Genomic DNA, 26,860 nt, shown 5'->3' with positions numbered 1-26,860 from the left:
AAGTTCCTTTCAGCAACATTCATTGCCCTAAGCCAAAAACAAAGTAGAAAGATGCGCTTCTCTCTTTCACGCTCGTGAAGCTGGTGACAGTGCCAACATAAACCGTGACTGATGCCCTGAAATGGCGCCAGTCCATGTCACTGTCACTGATTCAGTGATGCAACCTGAGTTTACACTAACTAACTTTCTTGTAATTAAAGCTTTTTAAAGTAGTTTAAAGTTTTTGGGCAGTGGAGCTGGTGAAGGCTCAGGAGCGCAAGTCCTGAGGAAACTGGGAGTGTTTAGCCTGGAGAGAAGGAGGTTCACAGGGGACCTTAACGCTCTCTATGACTTCCTGGAACATAGTTGCCAGGTGAGGGTTGGCCTCTTCTCCCAGCAACTAGTGACAGGACAACTGGAAATGTGCTTAAACTGCACCAAGGGAGGTTCAGTTTGGGCATCAGGAAGGATTCCCTGAAAGGATTGTCAGGCATTGGAAAGGGTTGCCCAGGACAGTGGAAGTGTTTGAGAAACAACCAGATGTGACACTCAGTGCCATGGTTTTGTTGACAAGGTGGTGTTCAGTCAAAGATTGGACTTGATGACCTGGAATGTCTTTTCCAACCTTACTGATTCTGATTTCCCATTATGTTATTATACTTGTTATAAATGATAATTTTGTAACTATGGTATGCTCCAGGCTCAAAGTAGCCAATACTTCAGGTACCTTTTTTGATTACTTCCTTGTAAAGCTTTAAAAGAGAAATGAGATTATACTCTACGAAGGAAAACTGCTTACCTCAAGTTATTAGTGTCTGTACTTTTCACTCAAATCAAAGGTAGGCAGCTCACAGATTTGAGGAAAGGGGCTTTAATTTATCCTCACGGTTTACCAATGAAGAAACATGAGAGAGATGTATCTGAAGAGGAGGCAAAAGAGCAGCTAATTTCAGGAAAATGAAAATTAGTAGGGACACAATATTTTAAACTGCATCTGTACTTGGATACTGACTGCCTCATCTTCTAAATCTAGATGAACATGGATTTCAGCTGCAGTCTAAGAATGAGGTGCTCCCATGCCAGCCAAACTTCACATGGCCTGACAAATCAAAAATGCAAGTACATTAGCAAATAAAAGCCATAACTTTGATCCAGGTTCTTGCCCTGAATAATGGGTAGTTCAGGACCTGGGAGTTTAAAAGTTTGTATATGTATAATTGATATGCAACCTAAATAAATACTGTGGCTGGAAGTCATGGAGTCAGATTTTAAAAGGTCCCTGCTACCATGTCAGCTGTGTTTAATCGTCTAATTTGGAAAGTAATGCACAGATACCACGAAGATGCTCAACATCACCTTTAAACACCAGTGAACAAAGATTTAGGGTAAGTGTAAGGTAGGGAAATTTGATTTGGAATGCTGATGTAGGGCCAACAGTTGTTTATCAGGAAATGTAGCATTGGCAGTCAGTAACATAAAATAGTAACAAAAAATGTAAACTGATTTCAGAAAGGAATTAGAAAATATTTGAATTCTTACATTTAGAAATGTAAAGTAGAATACTTCACAGTGAGAACTAGTAAATGTACCGAACCAGAGCTAGTATGTCTGTGATTTATGTAAGGCTCACAAAAAAAAAATTTCTCTCCCTTGATAAAATCAAAGCTACCTGCTTTTTGTTTGAGAGCTGTTCATTTTTAGGCTAGCTGCATTAAAGACAAAAGCCAAGAAAGTTTATATTTATTCTCCAAGTAGTTACCACATCACTGAGGAGAATGAAACTGCAGATGCCTTTGTTCGTTTTTACACAAAAGTTTTACAAATTTGGTTCAGCTTTAGACCTTTATGCAATTTCTAACTTCCTTGATATTCTTCTCTGAAACAAAATAAAATTACATATATAGATTTTTTGTATCACAGAAATCATCCCTCTTGGTTTGATTTCTTGGATAATACTGATACTGCATTTTCCCATGACCTACATCTTGTTTAAAAATTTGTAAAATAATCCAAAATCCAACACCAGTGAATGCAGCCTCTACAATCAATGTGTAAGCTGAAGACCTGACCTCTCCTTTTCAAACCAGACACTATATCCCATATTACAGTACATTTTGTACATACTCTGCCAGCTTGTTACAGGCACCACAGCTTTCCTAGCACTGAGAGCTGCCCAGAGGCCATAAAACAACAGAGGCCACCACTGTAGCTTAAATGATGACTTCCATCTGGGGCCACTGCAGAAGGCAGAGTCTGATGCAGTCTTATTCCTTTTTAGCTCTGCTCTGGAAAGTACATTCTAGGTGAGATACACCTAGAGATAATCCCTCTCTAAGCTGCTTTAGATAATATAATAGAGGAACAATGAAGTTATCATGTGGGTTCTAGCAGGAAGGTAGAGAGGAAGACTTTCAGAGAGAGCAGAACAAAAGAATTTCTTCAAGTCCCTCCTCCTAGCTATAGATTCTTACTATTTCTTATATTGAAATAGTCCAGAAGCAGTATGAATGCTTGTCAAACTCATGCAAATATTAATTATTGTCTAGGGAGAAAATCCAAACAAAAGTTCATTGGTGGGGAGCAGGCAAGCATATTTTGTTTTAGAGGTGCTTTAGATCACCCTGCGGTTCCACCTCTTGCTGATGTTATTCCAATGAAGGCATATTCAAACTACTGTCTTTTATGCACTTCAGCAGCTAAGTGAATTTTAATATGTTTTATGATATACTCCCCACATCAGAAGAACTGCAAAGCACTTAAACAGGGCACTATATTTAGGAGAGAGTCAGTATTTTATTTTTTTTTTTCACAATTGGCCTAGAATGTACCATGTTTGCAGTAATCTGCCACCTGCTCCTGTTTTCCTCAGCTGAATCTACCCCAAGCTCAGCTTTAGAAATTTATATAAATAGATTGGTATCCTATTTCTACAGACTGGCTATTTGATCTTGCAGATTTTTTTTCTTGTTTCTAACTTTAGTGAAATACTTTTCCTACTAACTTCATGTTGTTCCTTGCTGTTTCTTTTATTTTTCCCTAAGTAGATCTCTAGTTCTGCAGTATATGAATGCCAAGAGTATTCCCAGTCCCAGAGCATTGATCTCAGAAAAGCAAATCAAAATGAGAGAAATATTGAGAAAAATATTCTTATTGGTATTTTTTTTTCTGTTATTACTAGACAAAGAAAAATCCAAGACTATAATTTTGCTTTTAAGGACTCTTGTTTACTAGAGACCGAGTTTAGGCTCAAGGCAAATTTTCATTATGAGAATGACTAGCAGAGATATGACTTCTGGCTTCCTTTTTGTAGACAGCTAATTTTGTCAGCCTTAACCACTAAGACCCTTTTCAAGGTTACTTATTTTGGTGCCAAAAGTTGATTGGTCAAGCTTGATTGCACTGAATCCAAGTAGAGGAACCCATTCCACAAGGCATCCTGGCCCCACCCTAGTTCAGTGGAATCCCCTGGGGCTGGGGAAATGTGAGAGTGTGGGGATTGTTAACTCCAGTGGAATTTGAGGTTTAAGGTGGTTGTATTGTGGGTTTCCTTCCATGGGTGAAATGGACTCAGGGTGGTTCATTCTTTCCCCATACTAAAGTGAGTGGGGGAAAATGTAGAGCAAATTCAAGTTTACAAAATGCTGAATTTTTGTCATGTTCTTTGCAATTTCTTTCCTGAACTCAGTGGTTAAGGGGCTTTATTATGTGATTGAATTACTCTCCCTGTAAGGTGAAAAATCTTGGATGTATTTTAGGTTTGCCTTTCTCATTATATATCTAATAGTTCAGACCTATGAAGCACTGATTTTTTATTCTTTTTTAACAATGCCAAGGAGGACTATCAAATTTTCTTTTTGGTTTTGTCAATTATAAATTATTCTTCTTTGACATGGTAAAGGAAGTTTAGAATATATAGTCAAAACCAAAAGTGACTAATTGAAGTTAGACCTTGAAAAATATGTGAGACCTGGAGAAATATACGGGAGATGTGTAGTTTATAAGAATTTCATTTTGAAACACCTTCATTCCTAAAGTATCTAGGATTAAAGTATTGATTCTTTGTATCTTGCTAATTTTGGAATATGCTGATTGAAAGTGATAAATCTTGATTTTTTTCAAAAGTTTTTTTAAAATCTGAACAAGAATTAGTTTGTTTTGGAAAGAAAAAAGTCATGATCACTGTTTTTGATGTTTTTAACATTTAAAAAAAAATTAATAAAATGTGGAAGAGTGAGCATTGTAGAATTTATACTTATTTTCAAAGTATCAGATAATTGTATGTTTATACATAAACGTGAACTTCTTGGACCACAACAGTTATTTCATTAGTAGTCAAACTGGTTTCATTGTCTTTATATAAGCTGTTTTCAAAGATTTGAGGTTATGCTTAAATAACTTAAAGGCAAGAAAGAACCTCAACAACAGTGTTTTGAGCTGTGAGTGGCAGTGCTTCTGGAGCAGTAGGTGACTTTCATATAGCTGCTTAGTTCTTATAGAAGATCCAGCCTTTATTTACATTGCTTTCAGTTTGTATAACATAAAAAAAAGTTGCCATTTAAAAAAAAAACCTGCCATTAAAAAATTAAGGTAAGGATAGTAACTTCAGTAGCCTAACAGTGACTGATTTCCAAGGGTTCCAGTGACAAATCCTTTCTTTCATTTGTATGAGTAAAGACTTGAGGAAAAAGATTGCGGTTTTGTTTTATGTGACAATGAGCATTGGTTGGAGGGAGTATTGTTTAATTAACATAATTAAAGGGTAATAATCTATGTCTTTTATGTTTTGCTTGATCTATTGTGTCAGTGTGTATTCAAGACATTGAAGTGCTTCTTTTGTAAATCCCTTTACTTTGTAGAGTACCCGATATCAAGGAGCACTGATGCATAAAGAATTTGTGGTTAATTTCTAAAGTAGTCCTTAGGAATCAATGTGTACATGCAAATCCTTGCAAGTAGAAATGAATTTGTTCTTGTAGTTTGTTCAATTTTCCTTTCTCTGGGATAAACTTCAGTAACAAGTTTCTGTGCAGCTGTGTGCGTGCAGCCTTAGCAAAGATTTTCAGTTCTGGCCTTGCCCTAAGAGTCATGTCAGACAGAAGGAGAGGCAGGAGTCTTGGAAGAAAGGTGACATTTTGCAGAAAAATAAAATGACCTGATAGTATCAGTACAAATAAATGCTTTATAAACTACTTGCTAGCAACGTGTGCACAAAGGAAACTCTACTCAGAAGTTTGTCTTGGTTGCCCAAGGCTAATGCTGCTATAGCAATACAAGTTCATGCACTGGGATAACAAGGGAAGATTCTGGGACTGTGTGGATGTTGCCATCTACATAAAGTGGTGAGCATGGAGTCTAGTTTCCATATCTATAATATGGGAATAATCATCCTCCCCACTGGCAATGCACATCTTATGATAAGTAGCTGCTTGATATGCTGAACATCAGCTGCAACCTATTTTGATTTGTTGGTTTTCCTGTGATTGATCACAGCAGAAGCAGATGTTAGGTCCTAAGCAGAGGGAATAATTTAGGGTGTGCATCCTTTAGAACACTTTTTATTAAGCCTGGGAGAACTGACAATAGTTAATTCAAGCAGAGTTGCAGACCAATAGCACATACTGGGATATGCTGTTCTGTACTTAGAGCAAATAGGTGCATTAGTCCCAGGATACCACGTTTCAAACCATTAAATAGACATAATGAGGTGATGCATTGGTATAATTACAGCTAGTGGCAGGAAGAGAATTTGGAATCTGTGCCTGGACACTTACAAGGGCTGTGCCTGAGGCAGCTGAATAGAATAGCTTCTTAAGATTGTGATAGGTACATCAACTATCACTTAAAAACACCTTCAGTAGCTTCTGCTTCCTACCATTGCTGTTCTGTCAAGAAATGCTACTCTGGTTGAGTAGTGGTTCCATGTTATCTTGTTCCAACCTGGTAAAATTCAGGTTTAGCAGACTTTGCTTTTGACCACGATAGTGGTCGTAGTCTGTAGAGTTAAATTTTTGATCAAAACCCACATTTTCAGTCTTTTAAATACCAGTCAATGAGATGTCTCTCTAGTCTTTTCTTTTTTTTTTTTTTTTTAGTAAGAGAAGGAAATAAATCCCCCAAGAAAAAAAAAAAAAAAACCACACCTGAATACAGAACTTAGCAGCACAGCTTTCCCATTAAATTATAATGGATGTCAAAAATATAGCTGCATGCTTGCTCCTGACATGGTACTTTCCCACTCCCAGGCCTGTTCATTACATTTTGTTTTTGGTGCTGAGCACATACTTTCAGGCTCAGTCATGAACTATATATTGACAAGAGGGCTCAGAGTGTGCAGATCTGATGGTGGCATACCAGGTGGAACCATCATTTCTAGACTAATTAGATGTCATTTCCAATCATTGTCTTTTGGTTTCTCATTCCCACTTTAATTTTAAACCCGGAAGGTGAACTTTCTTTCGAACTAATGACTGATTTTGTGAATGACTATCTGGAGATTATTCTCCCATAGAAAATTTCCTCATCCTCTTTAAAATTGAACTATTACCTAGCACTAGATACATGTCTGTGGGTTTGGCATAAAACTCAAGGGGACATTATTTTTGGATGTTCACATATATATGTGTGTGTACTCATGTTGCAGAAGGGCTGGGAGGGCTGTTATTCACACTACTATTGTTTCTGCTGGCTTCAACAAAAGAGCAGCTGGTTCTACTAATGAATGTTTAAGGTGCCCATTTTTTCTCTCCAGTCTCATCTGTGCTGCAGGGAAATATATTCTGATGGGAACATTTCATGGCACAGTTATTCATTAAATGGCATTGCAGTTCCCAAGGTGTAGTAACTTTTTTATTTCCTTTAGTCTTCCCACTGTTTCCTTCTGTAGTCAGCCTCATGAAATACAGGGATGAACAATGATAGGAATCAAAACACCTTGAACTTTTCAGATTAATGTCTGAATAAGAATAGTGTAGTGTTCTGAAGGCAGAGGTGGGTTTGCAAAGATCACTTTGAATTCCTCTTAACTTGCCACTAGGAAAATCAGTGGTAAAACTCCTAGGTTTCCTACGCTTTAAGGAAAACCTGGTTATGCCATATTTTAACCTTAGTCATTCAGGTTTGAAATTACTTGTACAAGCAAATACATCTCCATCCATAGTAGCCACTTTTTCTTGGTCAGTACATGCTGTTGAAATGAAACAGTTTCTAAATGCAGCTGACTGGCTGATGCATTAAAAACTGAAACTATTTCTTTAAAGTCATCTTCTTGAAACTGTAACTTCTAGTAATTTAGAGGATTTTGATTTCTATCCTGTGAAAGGAACAGTTACTTAAAAATGGTTCATTAAATGATAAACTCTCACAAAATTTAACTTATTTTAATAAACAGCCACAAAAGCTCTACAGCAATAACTATAAAGAATGAATCACAGCTTTAAACTTTGCAGTAATTATAACTTCACAAGTTCACAAAATCTAGATTAAGAAATAATGAGTCCAATCTATGTCCAGATTGGAAAAACTATGTGTTTTAACTGTCTTTTCTTTATTGCATTCATACTTTCAAGCTCTTCTCCAGAGAACCTCCAATTTCTTCTATTTTATAGGTATACAGAAATATTTTGTTAGATGAATTTTTGCTGAATATTGTGTTACTCCCAAAAAAAGTTAGAAAATCCAGTGTGCCCTGATACTTATTCCTTCCATTACAAATTCATTCAGTATCTTTTGAACTTTTATCCTGCTTGCTCTTATGAGTCATGTTATGGTAGCACCTGTAGGAAATCAAGTGCTGTATTAGGACTTTGTACTCTAGGACAACACCCTCTCTAAAGCTGCCTGCCAATTACAGTGTAGATTTACCTGCAGCAAAGGTTAGTCATTACTTTCTTCTCCTCTCTCTCCTAGCTGCCACCAAAAGCAAAGGATTTATTTATTGTTTGCTTATCTTTGGCATTAAAAGACACCCGCCAAAACAAACCACCCCCACCCACACCAAAAAAAAAAAAAATTGTCATGAGGGATAGTATAGGCAGTGTACAGGGTCAGTGAATCAGACACAGATGTACCTGTATGGAGGCACTGGCACTTCGTGCTGAGCCATGAATCCCACAACAAAGCATTGGTAAGAGCACCTTAGCCATCCATTTCTTGGGTATGTCTGATGGTGATGGAAAGCTTGAAACAGCCATTACTGAGCTGATAAGCTCCTGAGAAATGCCCCTGAACAACTGCAGGTGGCACAAATAATCCTTTTTGTTTGAAGGAATGCCCATGTGCTTTTCAGGTATTTTGGGTCATCTTTAATTGCCTGCAGCCCTTTTCCATTTTTCCCATTTTTGACAGCCTTAGTGAAACCAAGAGAGCTAGAGCATATAGTTTCAAGGTCTCTCCTGGAGTTTCTGTGCATCAACAAGAGACACTACTTGTTGAAGCTGCTTGGCACTATCCATGTCTTTACACTTGGAAACAACTTTCATCTTTTTAAAGAATGAATTTTCGAAACAGATACCCTTTTAAGATAATAACACTGATGGGGTAGAACAATACACAGCTTTTTCATGACTCCTTTCTACCTGAAATATGTAAGAGGAGACCATGGGCTTCTAATGTAGATTTACTACAGGATCCATAGGCATCTGCACTGCTTTTATGAACACATGTGCAATCACAAACTGAAATTAGAGAGCATTAGTAACACTGTGCTGTACAAACACCACTTTCCTTTATCATTTTCAGAGCACTGTAAAAAACTCCATGTAGCTGTAATGATCAGTGGTAATTTTACCTAGGCCTTTATTTTGCAGTTCGAACATGCATGAAATAGGTAAATACTATTTTATTGATCCATAAACTGAAGTTAAAAGAAGGAAAAAGCCCAAACTGGCTCTACTAAAGCAAATGGGGAGTTTCTGTACTGCTTTTAGAGTAAATTGGATATTGTGAGCATCTTGCCTGAGGCCGTGTAATAAATAGCTTATACAGGTAAGAGTGGAACAAAGGCACCATCCTATTCTATAATAATGTTCTAACTGCTCAAAATCAAAAGCATAGCATTAAATGTATCATTTGTTAAGGTGATTTTAGCAACACTTCCAACTGTGTATTTCTTTCATGAAGCAAACTATATTTTAATTTTTTTTTATTTTGGCTTTCTAATATTTCAGAGATTTTTAAAGATATATAGTCAAATTTCATCCTTTGTACAACTGGAAATTAGGTGTATCTAGAGATGGAGTAATGTATAATGCATTTTCACTGGTGTATCAGAGAGCAGAATTTGGCCCTATTGATTTCAAAACCCCCTTAACTTCTCTTAACTGGATAAAATTTAATGACCATCTCTTTATTAGTGGTATTAATGCTGAGCTATAGATATGGATAAAAGAGTAAATTACTCCTGATTTCCATAGTGCCATAAAGTAGATATTTAATTAAAAAAATAAACAAAAAACAACACAACCCCACAATTTTTTTAAAAAATTTGTATATTTTCTCAGCTGTCTGCAATTTTTAAAGGAAAGGACTTTAGGTGGTAAGGAGGATTTTGTGTATGTTTTTGACAGCCAAAGTGGGTCGAGCTTTCTGTTCCATCTTTAGACTCCAGTGAGATGCCTGAGGCAGCATGAGTAGAAGATGGAAAAAGAATCTTTTCAAAAAGATTCAGAAATTATTTTGATAAGTCTGTGTTTCCTCGCTTGACTTGACAGTTTTATTTCTTTGTAGAGCCACTGGCCATTGCTGTCTTTGATTCTTCTAACTCAACATACTGCAGTCAAGCATTTAATACCTTACAGAATCTGAAATTGTTTTTACTAAGGCAAAGCAGGGGGGTGGGGGAGTGGGCAGCAAGGAGCAGCAAATATGGTCGATTTAGTAACAGCTGCAAGTAGCTCATTACAGGGCTTTGAGTTTGGTTCCTGTTGCATCTCTGTGGTAATTCAGCTTTAGGCATCACAAGTCTAGAGAGGCAGTGACATGAAAGCCTCAAGGAGGAACAGGGGAACAAACTGAAGCAGGTTGAGCAGGAAGAAGGTATACATGAAGCAAAAAAAAAAATGAAGTGTTATAATCCTTATCTACATCAATATACTCGCTAAGTGTTTTGGTTTTTAAATTTTTTTTCCAAAGACACGTATAATTATTTCAGATACATTTTCTGGCTTTTGACACCATGTGTCCTATTGGAGCTGCTCTTTTTCTGCTTGCACATTAGTGTGGGAAGTGTTTCAGAGCTGCCAGACTATGTCCCTTTCTTTAAAAGTGGGTGGGAAGTATGTGGATAATCCTGGTTTGTGCAGAGGAGACAGAATGGGAAAAAAAACCAAACAAACACTTGCATCATTAGCTTCAGGATCCCTACCTTCTGAAATCCTTCTTGTAAAACAAACTAACAATCATACCCCCCTCCAAAAAAAAAAAAAAGGCCAAACTAAAAAACAACCACATATTAAAAAAAAAACAAGGAAACTAAACAAAGAGTATAACCCCTCCAAAACCAACACTTGGAAGTCTTAGGCCACATGGAGCTATGGTAGCCATGAACTTAATCATAAGCCAAAATAGTGCCGGTTCTCTCACACAGTAACTGTTTGTGCCTGCAATTACTGTTCTCCATATTAATAGAGGGTTGCCCTCCTAAGCAGAGTTAATGAAAGTAAATTTTTTGTTGTTTTCTGGACTCTCACTGGAATTCGTGTACGGGAAAATTTGATGGAAGAAAAACGTGCCCACTAGACTTTGGGATTTTGAATAATCAAGAGTGAAATTTTATTTTATTCTTCCATCAGCACTGTATTCTTCAAGAGATCAGGAAAATGAGGAGGTGTACCGAGCTGGCTCTGGGCAGAACAGTGGCACTACTGGCTCTATGGGTATTGCTCACATGTAGCTTAAATTTGGATATCAGTAGTTTGACAATGAAAACTGGAATGGGGAAGGTCTTTGTGAAGCACTTTGTTGGTGGAATGGTGTCACTGACACAGTTGACAAAGGGTTGCAATACCAGACCATTCTTATTTTCTTATTCTGTATGTTTAGAACAGAAATCATGGATATGTCCAAAGCTTTCTAAGGAGTTGCTCCTGTTTCTGACCTTGCTGTCTCATTTGCATAGTGCTTTGAGAGCTCTGGTAGAGCTCTTAACAAGGCTTATGACAGGATGGGAGAGGAGAGAAAATTAAATTCTTCCAACAGCAGAAGAAGCAGAGGGAGAAAACCTGGGGAGAAGAAGAAAGACGAATATGCCATTTGGAGATTTTGGAGACAAATCGCCCACCAAGGGAGGTGGTACTCAACGCATGCTTTGCTCAGCTACACAAAAGTGAGAGCTCTTTTGGAACTGCTAGCTTAAGTCATATGCCTGTGCATACAACATGCCTGCCCTGCTGCACTTGCATCAACTTAGGAGATCACTGCCCCTACATCATCTAACCTAAACATAAAAATAATTAAATGAGTCACCGCTGCCAAATAACTGTAAGTTTTGAAATCAGCTCATATGTGCTCAATAGGTCATTCTGTTCTAACCTAATGCACCACACAAAGACATGGCAACACTTCTCTTGGCTTAAAGGCAGTTGTCCATTTGGTAGATCTAGCTATGGATTTAAATCCAAGCCCACCATACTGGGGCAGTAAATAGCTCTGGATTTCTCTATGTCTTGGTAAATCTTTAATTTGTTTGTTTGTTTGTTTGTTTGTTTGTTTGTTTGTTTGTTTTCCCCTCTTTAATAGAGGAGTTTGGACTTGTAAGTATGCTAGAAATCAAGATGACACAATCTTGTGTTTGATTCCTGTTATGTGGCCTCTCACCAGTTCTCTTGGTACTACCCATAGACTCTTCTGCCAAGATCCTGACAATTACAAGCTTGTGAGACTACAACAAATAGAATCCCCAGAGTTAGTCCCCAAGTTATCAGGTACCCTAAATGCATGCAATAGCTAAACTTTAGACATCAGGGCATTAAAATTCTTGCTATTATTTATTGCTGTCCCTGTGTACATATGTGACACAGGGTATGACAGAAGAGCTAGCACAAGATACTGAAATCTGAAAAGTGCTAGAATAAAACTATGGGTGCTTCCCTGGTATCTTAGAGCAAATACAAGTTTCAAAAAGAAAGTACATTTTTCTTTTAGAATAGATCTTTGCTCTCAGCAGTAAGAGAGAATATATAAACCATATAACAGCCCAGGGGCTTAATAATCAGTTTTGGTACAGTAGATTTGTAAGTAGTGGGGAGTGGTTGGGGGGAACATTCTGCTCCCTTTGTTCCTTTCCTTTTTCAGAGTTATAGCTTTGGAAAATGGAAAAAAAAAATTCTCTTTGCTGTAATACTTTTGATATTGGCACTGCTTGGCAAGAATAATCTTCACTTATCTGCTTCATGCACCAGTGAAGTTCTTCATGGCAGTGCGTGTGTGCAATTAGATAATACTTCTGAAATCTTCAGTGTCCATTGCTGAGACACAGAGGAGAACTTGTGAGCTTAAAAAGTGCAAAAAAGGGTACAACCCTCTACATTATTCAGATCAAAGGTAGAAAGCAAGCAGCAGAAGTGTGAAAAGCTTTTTCTCTGAGACACCAAAGTGAATGAAACTTAATTTTAATCTCTTGATTGAAGTAATGATTTTCAGATTGTATTCAGTGTTCTGTGCTGTGCAAGGCTTCGTATCACATCTAACCATGTTTGGTTCTGAAGGGGCCTTGATTTAAGGGTCTTGCCCACAAGAAACTGAACAAGAAGGCTTCAAGGTGCTTAAAGGCAATGATTGTCCTGCAGTCTGTGTGGGCAAAAAAGGCCTGAAGTAGAGACAGAAAGTGAGTGCTTTGTGGCTAACAGCAGGGTGAAGTAGAGAGAGAAGTGATAGAAAGAAATTAATGCAAAAGTTTGGGGAGGTATTGATGTAACCTCTGTTATAGGGACTTGTTTCTAATACTAAAACCTTGGAAGGCTAGGGGGAAGTAAGAAAGGGTGGGTGGAAGAAGGAGGACTTGCTGGGTGGTGTGGAAAATGGGTCAGTCCTTATTCTTCATGATCTTCACACTTCCTGTCCTGTTGTATCTTTTTAGACAAAATTATTAAATGACAGTTGCCCAACTGCTTCAAGAGTAAAATACTGCTAGGGGAGGGGAAGCAAGAGTGGTAGTGGTGCACTCACATCTATTCATCTGGCAGGAGAGTGTGACAGCCAGTCTTGCAGCTGCTCCAAAGCAACGGGTGTCTTGGGGTGCTCATGAAGGCTGAATACTATAAACTTTCCAAACAACCTATGAGTATGTCTGTGCCCATAACTAAAGTTAAAGATTGATTATGAGAGATCTGGTGTATTCTTTATTCAGTTATTTTCCCCACCCACACTGCTACAGCCTCTGCTGCTTAGAAAATGAAAGTGAGAGTGGCAAGTGAAATGGAAGAGACATTTGATATACCTGACACCTAGTTCATTTTTCACATCTGAAAGTCACATACATTTTTGAATAGTGTGCTCTTTGAAAGGTAATTCCTCAGCTAGGCTATTTTAATAATTGCTTCCCACTAAGTACCCACCATGCCCACCTCCATATTTTGTGCAATACTTGGAGGTAACAAGTTACACTCTGTGCTCTGTCTGAAGTGTGAGTAGAAATACTCGGAAATGTCTGTTTCCATAGGCATGCCAAAAGGCATGGAGAGTGTTGAGTGAACCACAGATAAAAGGTGCTGAAGATGTAAAGCAAAGAACCTTTTCAATACTGAATAATACCCTGTCAATGAAAATGTTAGCATTTTTTATCTGGAGAAGCAGTCTAAAAGTAGGAAGTAACAGAGGAAGCCTTCTTCATACCACTGAAACAAGCCTCATGTTCCAGGCCTTGATCTTCATGGGAACTTTAACCGGCCTGGCATCTGCTGAGAGGTGAATGAAGAAAGACACAAGCAGCTGAGAAGGTTTCTGGAGTGCATTCATGGTAACTTCCTGCTGCAGCTGCTGAGGGCCCTGACAAAGGATCGCTCTTTGCTTGGCCTGACACAAGTGAGGAAGAACTTGCTAAAACTATGAAGGTACGGGCAACCTTGGCCACACTGAGCACAGGATGCTGGAATTCAAGCTCCTGAGAAAATAGAACAAGGCATACAGTAGGATAACAATCCCTGCACTTTAGAAAAGCAGATTTTGTCCCCTTTAGGAGTCTCCTGGAAGAATGCTGTGGGGTACAGTCCAGGAGAGCTGCTTGGGCGGTTTGTTTCTGTTTTCCTCTTAAGGGTTGCATCTTCCAAGTCCAAGAGTAGTTCAACTCAACATGCAGGAAATTGAAGCAAAGGTGGTAGGAGACTTGTGTGGATGAACAATGATATTCTGATTAAATTAGATATAAAAAAGAAGCATACACAGGATTCAAAAGGTCAAGTGACCTAGGAGGAATATAACCAAATATACAGGGACAGGGTTAGGAGTGCCAGAACCAATGTAGCATTCAAACTAGTAAGAGATTTAAAAGTATAAAGAGCTTCCTACAGGTCTATCAGCAGCACAGGAAAGACCAAGAAAAACATGGGCTCAGTGCTGAATGGGGAAGGGGACTTGTTGACAAATGGCATGGAAAAGACTGACATGCTCAATGCCTTCTTTGCTTTGATCTCTACTAGTAAGACCTGTCTTCACAAAGGCCCTTGAGACCAGTGGAAAAGTCGAGAAGAAGGAAGACTTAGCTTAGGAGATGAGAATCATGTTAGGGAATTTTTAACGACCTTTGTCAAGCACAAATCCAGGTGTCTGGCTGGGATAGACCCCTGTATGCTGAGGAAATTGGCTGATATCATTGTATGGCCACTTTTGATATTGGAAGGTTGTGCTGGTAGGTGAAGGTTCCTGAGGACTGGAAATGAGTACATGATGCACCTGTTTTCAAGAATGAAGGAAAAGCTGGGAAGCTAAAGGCCGGTCAACTTTACCTTGGTCCCTGGGAAGGTATGGAGTGAATAATTCTGGAAACCATTTCCAAACACAGCAAGAATAAGTAGAGGATTGTATTAGTCAGCATGGATTTATGAAGGGAAGATTTTCCCTGAATTGTATTATAACCTTCTACATGAAATGAGTGGTTGGGGTTGGTGATGGTGTGATGCAAGTAGATGATCAGTGGATGCATTATCTTCACTTTAGTAATGCTTTCAACACTGTCTTACAAAACATCCTCATAGACAAGCTGGTGAAGGATGAACCAGATAATCTCTGCAAAGCATTATGGTGAGCCAGCCAGGAGATCGTCTCTGTCTTCCCAGGAGTGAAATAGTGCTGAGATAAATTGAAATCTGCTTGAATTGTAAGGCTCAAAGACTTGTGGTCAAAGGCATAAAGTTCCAGCTAGAGATCAGTCACTAGTGGTGTAACCTAAAGGTCAATAGTGTTTGATATCTTGATGGGCCAGAGTGTACACTCAGGAAGTCACAGATCATGCAAAACTGGGAGGAATTGTTAATAGGCAAGATAATTGTGTTTCTTTTCAGAGAAATCTTGACAGGCTGAGCAAGGCAAACAGCATTGCGGGTTGCATTAGGAGGAGTGTCACAAACAGGTTGAAGCAGGTTGAATTCCCTCTACCCAGCCCTTGTGAGACCACCATTGGAGTGTTGTGTCTATTTCTGTGCTCCCCAGTAAAAGAGAGACATGGACATACAGCAGTGAGTCTCCTGAAGGTCTCCTCTGCTGGTTAAGGGACTGGGACACCAGTCATGTAAGGAGAAGATGCAAAAGTTGTGATTATTTAACCTTGTGTGCATCTTATCATTGTGCATTAATAACAGCTCTTGGAGGGAGCAAAGAAGATGGAGGCAGATTCTTCACAGTGGTGTCCTGTGAAAGGACAAGAGGGTGTGAACTGTAATACAGGCAAGTCCATTTCAGCCCAGTAGAAATAACCCAGCTTGTTTTCTGACAGAGTGGCTTTCCACTGGCTTAGTTCCCAGCAGTGTGGGGGGTCTGCATCCTTGGAGATGTCCTGTGTCCATTTAGACTTCATCTTATCAAACTTATCTAAGTTTACTCTGCTTTGGTCAAGGAGGTTGGACTAGAAAATTCCTAAATGAGCTTCAATGATTTAAAAAAAAAAAAAAAATTTGTTTTTTTTCTTCTTTTTTTTTTTTTTTTTTTTGTGGAAGTCTATGAAACTGAAATATGACCACTGTAGGAGCCAGAATCCCATTGAAGTCTCATGAAAATAATGCTAAATTATAGCATTTGAGGATAAATGTATAAATACAACAAAGCAATGTGTTTTCCTTACTTTAATAATGAAGAGGTGTCCTGATTTTTCTTTCAATTGCTGAGTCCCAATGTGTGCCTGTGAATGGACTGAATAGTTTACAGAGTTGGCAGCACTGCAAACACTTTGAGGCCAAGAGATTAGAAATCCCACCCTACCAGAACCATCCTACTTGCATCAGGGATTTTTCTTCTGATCTAGCTTGTAGCTACAAGATAGAAATTGTTATTATGGGCTCATTCAAGATAGTAAGAGAAGTTTTAAAAAAAGTTTAAAAGAATGTATAGCACAGCAGGCGAACTTTTAAAATGTTGGGGTTTTTTTAATGTGCATGTCATAAACCTAGAAGAGTTTGAAATGGACATGAGATTCTAACATCAACTGACATGCTAACATTTCAGTCTACATGGTAAAACTGGTGATGCTTGTTTGGGGTCTATGGGACTCTTTATTGTGTGCAGAGTTTCCCTTATAGGAGATAGGAAATAGTTACTTGGGCAGCTAGCCCATACTGCTGGGTTTTAAATGCACAGCCACATGTAGACAGAGATATTTCTGCATCTGTGGGGGCTGAGATGGGGAAAAGAAGTGGTGTTATAGCTAAACCTCTTCTGTCTGACTCCATGAAAACATTGACTGCAAAGAGAAGAATCAGATTGTGACTCTTTTATTGTCTGGTTCCTTTTAATGTGGGACTCTTCTGTGCATCCAGGCAGGGCTCACAGGGCTTTTCTTTTATTTTTAAACATCTGGAAATGGTAATATCTGTGTTTGGAAATGAGCTTTAGACAGGTGAGAGTATCCACTAATAAATTTAGGATACTCATATTTGGATCCTTCTTCTGCTGCAGACTTTCAGCTTTGCATTTTCCACCTCTCACATATACAATCTCTTCTTACATTCCCTTCCTGTACATCGCCCTAATTTGAAACCTTCTATAGGTGTAAGGTAAAAAGGGGAAACTGAATAGTGGACACCTCATGTCATGGGAAAAGTTCATGTCTCCACCACTGTCCCCAGTGCTTTGGCTCTAAGAAATTTCATCAAGCTTAAATATTAATACAAAGTTAGTTTTGCTTGTCACCAGCTCATCTTGCTATTGATTTGATTCTTGCTATTTTTTAGTTCTGGCTGGTCTGATCAGCTGCAACAACAAGACACGTCTTCAAGTCTGAGGAGAGCACCTATTCCTTCCACATCCAGTTTTAGAGAACTGCTACAAAAGAGTGAACGTAGATATTTAGTAACACTGAGTGACTAATGCGTGGTTATATATAGGAAATTCCCAGTTATCCAAAACTCCATTTATAAACAATGTTTGTAATTCCATCTTCTCTTGACTGCTGATCATTTGACCTCAGTTTTATCCAAATACCCTGGATAAACCAAATGTGGTTTGGCAGCCAGGCTTCTGTTATATTTAAGCTTGATTCATAGCATGGCAATAGTCTGGTAATGACACATATCCACTTTTCCATAACGTTCTCAAAAACCCATGGATAAAGCATGAGTGCATAAATGCTAGGACTGTCTTCCTTCAAATTATAGTGGTAGGAGAAAAGAAAGTATTTTTAAGGTCACACAAAAACACATTTGCAGATTACTCAGTTACAAAGGGCTGCGAGGAAGGGAGATGTCTGCTTCCCTAGAGTTCAGTAAATCTCTTTGGCACAGAAATGCCTCTTTCAGGCATGAGAAGAAAACCAAGGAAGGCAAGATGTTCCTGTGTCATGCAAAGGTGTAGGTACCCAGATCAGAGCAGGTGTCAGGAGCAGGGAGGCTGGTGGAAGAAAAACAAGGGGAGTAAAAACCAGGCCTCAGAGATGGGAAAAAATATTTTCCAGAGTCCCCAAGAGGACTTTACAACAGAAAAACCCCAATGAATTGATGGCTTGAAAGGGAACACTCCTGAAAACAAGGGATCCTTCCTACCAGGAGACAGGCATATTTGGTTAGATTATGTCTATACTGAGATTTTTTACATATATCAATTTCATATTTTGAGTGTATTGTTCTATTAAAGCCTAGTCTCCCTGTTTCAAAATGCTTGTGGTCTACTTTGATAAGTTCAACTTGAGGGAGAGGTTCAGCAAGATTCACTAGAGTTCTCAGTGATTACAGCAATTTTGAAGTAGGTTTGCAAAAATTCCTTTCCAAGGAAAATTTTGAAATAGGTTTTCCAGAATACCTTTCCAAAGAATATATAATTTTTAAAGTTTATGGAAGTTTTTGTTTGATTTAGAAATTATTTTTCTCTTATCTGAAACAGAGATACAAAATTCTGGGATTATTTGAAATTTGAATACTTTCAGACTAAAACCCTTGTGGAACCTCATCTGTAGCCTTGATTAAATTTCCACAAACAAGTAAATGACTGAGCACTTACGGGAAGTACCATTTTTCCATGGAATGTCACCATTGTGTCAGTTAATTAGAAGATCCTGCCTTTCTAAAGGTTTTATTGGCTTATTGGATTTTTTCTTACTGACTGCTAAAGAAATTCCTGGTGATGACAAATTGTCTTTGTATGAAGTGTAAACCAGAATCCCTCTGACCAGTTGTGGTTAGCAAAATTCCCACACTATTTTTGCAATAACAATGTTTGCCAGAAAATTCAGTCCAAAATTCTATTAACATTAGGTATGCTTTGTCTAATGAACTTACTCTCCTAGTTCTCCCATAGTCTCAGTTCAATTTTTAATAGAATATAATAGAATTCCTTTTAGATTGTCTAAAAACGTAGAGCTTTTTAATTTTAATTTTTTTTTAAGTAAAGCACAGATTAAGAAAGCTCAGATTCAGACTGCCTCTTCATGACTTCACAGCTGTGACAGTTCACATCATTAATGCTACAGGGCCCCAAGTGTTTCTTTATTTGGTGGCACCAAATGTATCATTTGGGTAGTTGGAATAGACCCAAGCCTTTTTCTTGCCCTGCAGTTGAGAATGAGCACTTTGGATGGGGTTTAATGTCAATATTTCTGATGAATTCCAGAGCAAACGGATTAATACCTAAAATTGGCTGTTGGATCTTTGGTCTGTCGAAGATGTGGTTGGAGAAATCTCTCATTGTCTTGCTCAGTTATTGTGTGACCTTTGATTAGTCCTTCCACTTCTCTTTTCTCCACTTACAGTCTGTAAAGGATGATAATGGTTACCGAATCTCTTAGGTTTATTGCGAAAATTAATGGGCTAATAATTTTAAAGCCCTCTAGCTCATCAAAAGATATTTCAGATCAGTTTTCCCCCTCTTATTAATGATCTAAGAGAAGTTTGAGCTAATGAATAAGAGGTGGAAATACATCTCCCATTATTAGTTCTAAGAAACATCCACTGCTTTTAAATCATAAAAAAGAAGCACAGATTGTTTGACAAGGTTTCCAACACTGGCTGTGAATGATTCTTACTGAAATTGCTGAATCATTCTGCACAATGTTTTTTAAAAATCCACATGTTCAGTAAATCACCCCGAAACTCAAATCTTTCTTACATTAACAAATGAGTTTTATCAAACCATTAATTTAGGCTTTTAAAAATTTTATACAGCCTCTTAAGACTTGTGTGAGGAATTCAATATGCTTGGTCATTTGGCATTGATTTTAAAATTCAAAAGTATCAGCCTGAGCTTTAACTGCTCCTCATTGGTTTGAACCTTCTTTAGCTTAAAGGTCTTAATTTGCTTTAACTGATACTTGTTTAGGGAGGAAAATTTACAGTCTCAAGGAAAAGTGGTGAAAGGCAACAGAATTGTACAATGGCTTTATGAAACAAAGGATGTGGATAAAGGAAGATAAAGTGGATTTGGACATTGTTCAGTTGGAAGAGAAATGGATCAAAAGAAATAAGTATATATGATTCTCCCAATAGCCAAACAAGTATATATGAGGCTCCCAAAAGCCACAGGTGGGTGGTATGATTATCTTGTTTTCATTTGTCTAAAGCTTTGGTTCTTCTCTTGAATTCAACAGCAAATCTCTTGATTAATTTCTTGAAAAAAAAAATCAAGCTTTAATCATTCCAGGTCCTATGGTATCTTGGTCAGAAAAAACATCCTTCACAGTGGTGGGCTGATGCCTTACAGATTAATATTGTTAATGTTCCTAGAGTGGATTCCTTGTGTCTTTTTAGGGGTAGATCCCTGTAGTGTTTTCTCTTAGGGAACTGCTGGTTCTGGAGAATGAGTGGACTTCATTTCTGGCCCAAAACACAAAAGGGAAGACCAATACAAGTTAAAACTTGCAGCTTCTTTCAGATATTTCACAATCTCTTTAAAGTATACCTGCTTAGCAAATTTGTATATTTTGCTCTTTAAATCCCTCTGGAATTTACATGTTCCAGGACTAACCTGTGCTTTGCACTATCTAATTTTGGCTTTGTGAAGCATTAATACTGGATATACTCCTAGTAGCCTGGTTTGTCACTCTGCTGCTGGAGAATGGCATGGTCACACTAATGGTACAGTATAGTTGAATCCTGAAACAAGGCCTCTCATTGAATTTTGTTGTTAATATAAAATCACTATTATCTTTTGTTGGTTGAAAACAGAGTGATCCCTTCCTAGCTGGAAACTCTGTTACATACAAGGAAATGCTGTACTAAGAGCTCTGGAGGAATTAACTCTTATTGCTGCCTTATTTTCTTTACATACAACGCTGAATTTCTGCACAAACATTTGTATAGACTCTGTTTCTTGCTTTGTTAGCATCCTGTTCTGTCCAAAGGAATTAGATGTTTGTGAAATCTGATGCATTTCCTGCTCCTCTAGTCCTAAATCATCATGGACATAATGGTGGCCCTTTAGAAGCTGCATTCTAAGAACAGGTGGCCTAACGGGCTCCTTCACAGTGCTGTTACAGAAAGCTGACAGTGGTTGCTGCCATTGTCATCTTTCACTTTTAAGGAAAACTCTGGGATCACACTCATATTGCTAATGTCTTACCCTTATTCTCTGGGATATCAGATGAGATTTCTAATTCTTTTTTTGGTTTTATGATGTTTTTCTAGTGGACAATTTGATAAATACACGTAGTTATGTTTTGGGTTTTTTAATACAAAATGTGTTTAGGCCAGCACTTGAACCATCTGAAACCCTTCTTCTTACTTTGCAACTAGACATCATGGAATCATAGAATCAACTAGGATGGAAAAGACTTTTGAGATCATCAGGTCCAGCCAATGACCAAACATCACCTTGTTAACTGCATCATGGCACTGAGTGCCATGTCCAGATTTTTCTTAAACACCTCCAGGGATGGTGACTCCAGCCCATCCCTGGGTAGCCCAGATTGAAAGGTCTTCTTATAGACAACCCAAACTGCAGTCCTAATCTGAATTTTCACATTATGTATTCCCTCTGTTTTACTTCTTTTCTCCATACTTCACCAAGTAAATTTCCAACCTTTCAAGACATTCACATTTCTAACATTTGTTCTCCTTATTTTGAGAGACTATCATTTAGGGTGGTTCTTGCTACAATAACTGGCATGTGTAATCAAATTTCAGACTAATAATAGTAAAATATTGCTTTATTTCATACTTTTCATCTGTCAATATTTGTAGACTTTGTCATAAATGTGAAAATCATTCCCGTGCAGGCAAACTATGCTGTCCTTTGGTGAACCATGGTGTTTCATTAATCTGGGGGTCAGGGGGAGTTTAGGAAAGGCAGTAGCTGTATGATGGCTCTAAGGGGAAAAGACTTTTTTTTTTTTTTTTTTTAAGTGAATGCTCCTCTTGAGCTTTCTACACTTTCCACTCTAAATAACACTCTGATTTGCAGTAGGGGCTGAGTAAATTTTGGCTTATAGACATACCATGGACCAGTTTTGAATGGCACTTGCGGGAAACACCATGGCAATAGACAGCAGTGCTTTTCACATCTGAGATCTGTAGACCTGGGGCCTTTAGGTCAAGGTCTTCTGCTGACAGACCACACTGCAAATGTTGAATTTGTGGGCAGCTTCTCAGGAGACCTATGCTAGGCTGTTTGTTCCTGCCTGTTGGACAGCAAGAGTGAGAGCTGCTTTGTGTGAAGGTCTGGGATGCTGGTGTTTCAGTAAATTCAACTTGCTTCCCAAGAGGACTTTGGGAGGGTCATAGACCATCTTCAGTACTTTGTCCTATTCAAATGTCTGTACAGAAAATCATTATAGATCAATCTTCCTAAGGTCTCAGAATCCTGACCCCTCTTATCAGCAGAGTGTGAACAAAAACTTCAAAGTGTTGAAGATAGAAGGAAATTGGATTTGTGCCTGGATAGGACTAGACTAGCTTACAAGAGGCAATGGAAATATACCTGCCAGGAGGAAAAAGGTCATTTGTTCAGACTTAGAATTCCTGTGATGTACTTAACTGGGTGAAAGTTTCTTTCTTTGATTTGTCTTTTGTATTCAAGGTACTGCAGACTGCTGTGAATTAATGAATTAGAACTGCAGCACCTATGTAAGCAAATGTAGCTCCAATTATACATTTGGCAAAAACTTGCATCCTGTCTACAACAAGTTGAAAGTGTTGAAACACAGAGTTGTTTCATTTTGGACTAGAATGTATTGCCCCCCAAAATTGTCATGTAGACTTAAATATCTATCTAGAAACAGTGGCAAGCATCACTTTCTCCTAATCTTTCTTGAATATGCACTTTTATTAAATAAAAGTTTATTATATAATGCCAAATATATTGTAATAAAATATTCTAACTAAATCTGAACCCCCAGCAGCCCACCACTTTACATTTCTTATGTATTCTTCCAAAAATATTAATAATTTAATACCTACTTTTATGTAAGACAGCTTTACAAACTTATGCAAATTTGTCAAGAGAATATTACTTACATTGGATTATAAGTAAATAGGTGTTGTAGGAAAAAGCAAAACTTGGTCAATTAACTATTCACATGTTAATGAGGATTTCCCTCAAATTTGTCAGCCAGAGTTTTTAAAAAGAAAAAAATCTTCCAACCCACTGCTTGTGGGGTTAGCCAGGCCTATTTTTTTTTACACCAGCATAGACAGATACAAGATATTTTCTGTGGCTCTGTCCTTGCTGTGTCTCCACACTGTACCCTCTTAATGACTCTACTGAAATGAGTTAATAATGTTGGTCAAGAAAGAAATCTGAGGGAAAGTAAGGCTGCTTTTTATCCACCCTTTGGTTATGACACCCCTCCCTTCCAGGTGGCAGAGCCAAATGCAGAGTGGGGCCATGGTTTTTCTTCTCTTTGAGAAGTAAAATACAATTTTGTCTATAATGTGGTCAAAAGCTTGCACTAGTCCTTACCTTAACGATTAGCCTGGAAAAGCTTCTTCCCAAGCCATTGTAATAACTGCAAAAACTGCATGCAGAACCTCAACTGTTACTCTTGAGCACTTCAGAGAAATGCATTAGTTAATTACTAACTATTATTACTGCCACCTGGTACCTGGTTAAGTTTATTTTACTACAGCCTGCTGTGGAATAATTCTTCTGTTCCACAGTATGCAGATGTTTTCCTTAAATCTGAGAAACTCTGTATAGAGGTAAACACACTGGCTGTTTTTAAAGGGAAGTTCTTTTGTGAATCCTTATTTCTCAGCTATGTTTCCCATCTGTCCTGTTACCTACCCATTCTCCCACTGTCTGTGGATTTAGTGCTCCATCCTATGCCTGCATTCCAGTACCTACAGTCTGCACAACACAGGCAACAGGAGTTGCTTCATGCTCTTGCAGAGGTGGCCCTTACAGGAACATCTCCATTTTACGGTCTCCAACACATTCATTGCAGCATTAAATGTTGAAAATGCAAAACCTGATTCTTAGCCTTACCTCTATCACACAGGAGACCTGATTTACCTATTTCAATAACCATAACAACATCTGTGCCTTTCATCTGAAGGATATCAGTGTGATAAAAAGCTGGTATGAGTAATAAGTTATCCTGTTTAATGATCAAGTTGGGCTGGAAAAAAATAATTTGAACGGGTACCAAAGCATACCATTTACCTCAAACTAAAATGTTTTGTTGTTTCTTCTAGATTCATAAGATCAGTTTGTTTTTAATTATAAATTTTATTTGTGTTTTTAAAACACAATGTTTTAGTTTATATTTTTTTTTTTTCTGATGGAATTCTCTGTGGGAATTGCTATGATAAACTTCAAATAGACATCTTCAAATAACACTTTTACTTATTTCCATAATATATGATAAAAGTATTTGCTTGGTTTATTATCCTGTCTTATTTTAAACATTTCTACAATAATCATCCCAGCCAGTATTTATGAACTGGTTAGAAATTATTTGGACTCAATAGCAGCTGCATTCTACTAAATGGATGCAATTTAAATGAGATCCCTCTCAATATAAGAACTGCTTTTCACCTTTCTGCTGAGAATCTCACAGAAGTAAAGTTTCTCGTACCACATCCTCTCTTAACCTTAGAGAAATTTATGTCCCTTATATTTATTTTGTATGAAATTAAATGTTTTGTAATGCAGTAGTTGCTAAATAAATACTTTTAATGATGTAATGTATTCATAATGACAACTTAAAAAAAAAGTAAATATATTTCATACAAAAGTTCAGAGAAAGGTGAGGGACAATGGCAAAGAAAATCCACAAGTGTGTTTAGAATGAGGTAGCAGAGATTTTTACTTCCAGTTTTGCGTGATGTATAAAAAAGCAGAAACTAGAACTTTTCTTAGTATCTCCCTCCTTTCTCTGCCTCCCCCCACCTTGCAAACCTCAAAATCTTAAATTGATTTCTAGTTTTAAATAAATGAAATCCTGATGGATTACACAGTGGCAATTAGAACAGGGAACACGGTGAAGTTTTAGCTTGAAAAAAAAGACCCAACCAAGTAAATTTTGTCTCTATGGTTTTAAAGTTTTGAGTGTATGTGTGTGTGCTTATGTGTGTGTAGGAATTCTGTGTGGGTATTGGGTTGCTAAATGGTTCATAATTGAGCATTTATGAACACTTGGTATATCCGGAGTTTTTGATTTATGAAATGGGCCCAGTGGTCAAAAGATATATGATTCATTTCAGTAATATATTTGTCTGGTGGCACCTGATCTATGAATCAAGAGAGTGATTTTCCAGTCAGGCAAGTGCTTTGTGAGTAAGACTGATTTATAAGTGTAGAAAATAATGGATTGTTCATGTGCCTGATTTATAAGTAGCATTACTGTCATACAGATGGTTTGAAACTCAATACTTTATATGTTCGGTGTAAATATCTGTTTTATTAATAAAAATGGATTGATTTATGTGACTGATTTGTAAATCTTTATTCTAGATTTTAGCAGAAGTCATGCTCTGATATACATTATTTCTCAAACAGGCTATTTTCCAAGGTCCAAATTTTGTAATCACAGTTCAGCTTATTGATATTTACTTTGCATTCTTCTCGCTTCATGTTCTTACCAAGATGAATTACTTTCTTTGTCCTTTTTAGGGTACTGCCTTGATAAATGTTGTAAATGGGTGGTTTTCTATCACTTCACATCTTCTCTCCTGTGATGCTTTCAGCACAGCATTCATATTTACCAATTATTTCTGACCTCTGTTTATGTCTGAATGCCACTTCAAGAGCATCTAGTGCTTTTTCTTAGTAGCTGCTTACAAATTACCACAGCAAACAAACTAATGAATGGATAGAAACTGTAGCTTGATAATACTTCACAAATCTGTTAGTGGCTTGGGAATTTTGGGCTATAAACCAAGTACTTTGAGATAGTAAGCTTTCGGTTGCATAATTAAATGGAATAAATTTGTTCCATCTGAGATCAAAAGGAAAAGGTGCCCATAAGGTGGATCTTTCTGCAGTTTTTAATCAGTGTTGGATTATATCTAAAATGTATTTGCAGTATTTAATCTTTTTTTTCCTTCTTCATACTATTCCTCCATTGAGGACCTTCATAAATTCTTTACTGAAGTCTGTACTTCACAACATTTCCTTTTCACCAGTAGAATTCTTGAATAAAGAGCAAAAATTTTGAACTTTATATTAAAAAAGAAGAAGCTTTTAACTGAAAATGATACAGCAGATTGGAGTCGATTTGTGGGATAGCTTCAAAAATATTAGTAATTTGGAAGCCTACAAGCAGTACTTTACACAAACAGTGCCTGATTGAGCTATTCATAGTGGGAATTCAGATCCTTATTGAAATGCTTACTATTGGTCATCTGGCTTTGTTTGCTGTTTAATGGCTTAATCCTCACACAGTCTCAACAAACAGCTTACTTTAATGAGTTGTGATTACAGTCACGACAAACATATGCAGGAATCAAAACTCAAGCTTGCTAATTTGTGGGGGAATACTGTCAGGAAGAGGGGGGCGAGTGAGAGTTTGGATCAGCATTGGATCACGGGATATGGAGCATTGCAGCAGTGCAGGGAGGCCCTGACTTAGCCTGTCCGTCACTTTGCAAGGCAACTTTCAATGGGAAAAAGGAACAGTTCAAGGATACGAATAACCCAGATCACTTTCACTTTAAAGTTAGGGCCAGATCTCATTATGCTGCACATGGGATGCAGCAGGCCATGAGAGAGAATGGAGCCATGGAGCTATGACCCCTTCAGTCAATGGTTAAATTCTTGACTGTTTGAAGAGATATGCCAGTTAGTACACAGCTTATTGGGAATTTACAGCACAATG

Source organism: Fringilla coelebs, assembly GCF_963513975.1.
Source record: "Fringilla coelebs genome assembly, chromosome: 2".
Classification (NCBI taxonomy): Eukaryota; Metazoa; Chordata; class Aves; order Passeriformes; family Fringillidae; genus Fringilla; species Fringilla coelebs.
This window is presented reverse-complemented; position numbering follows the sequence as displayed.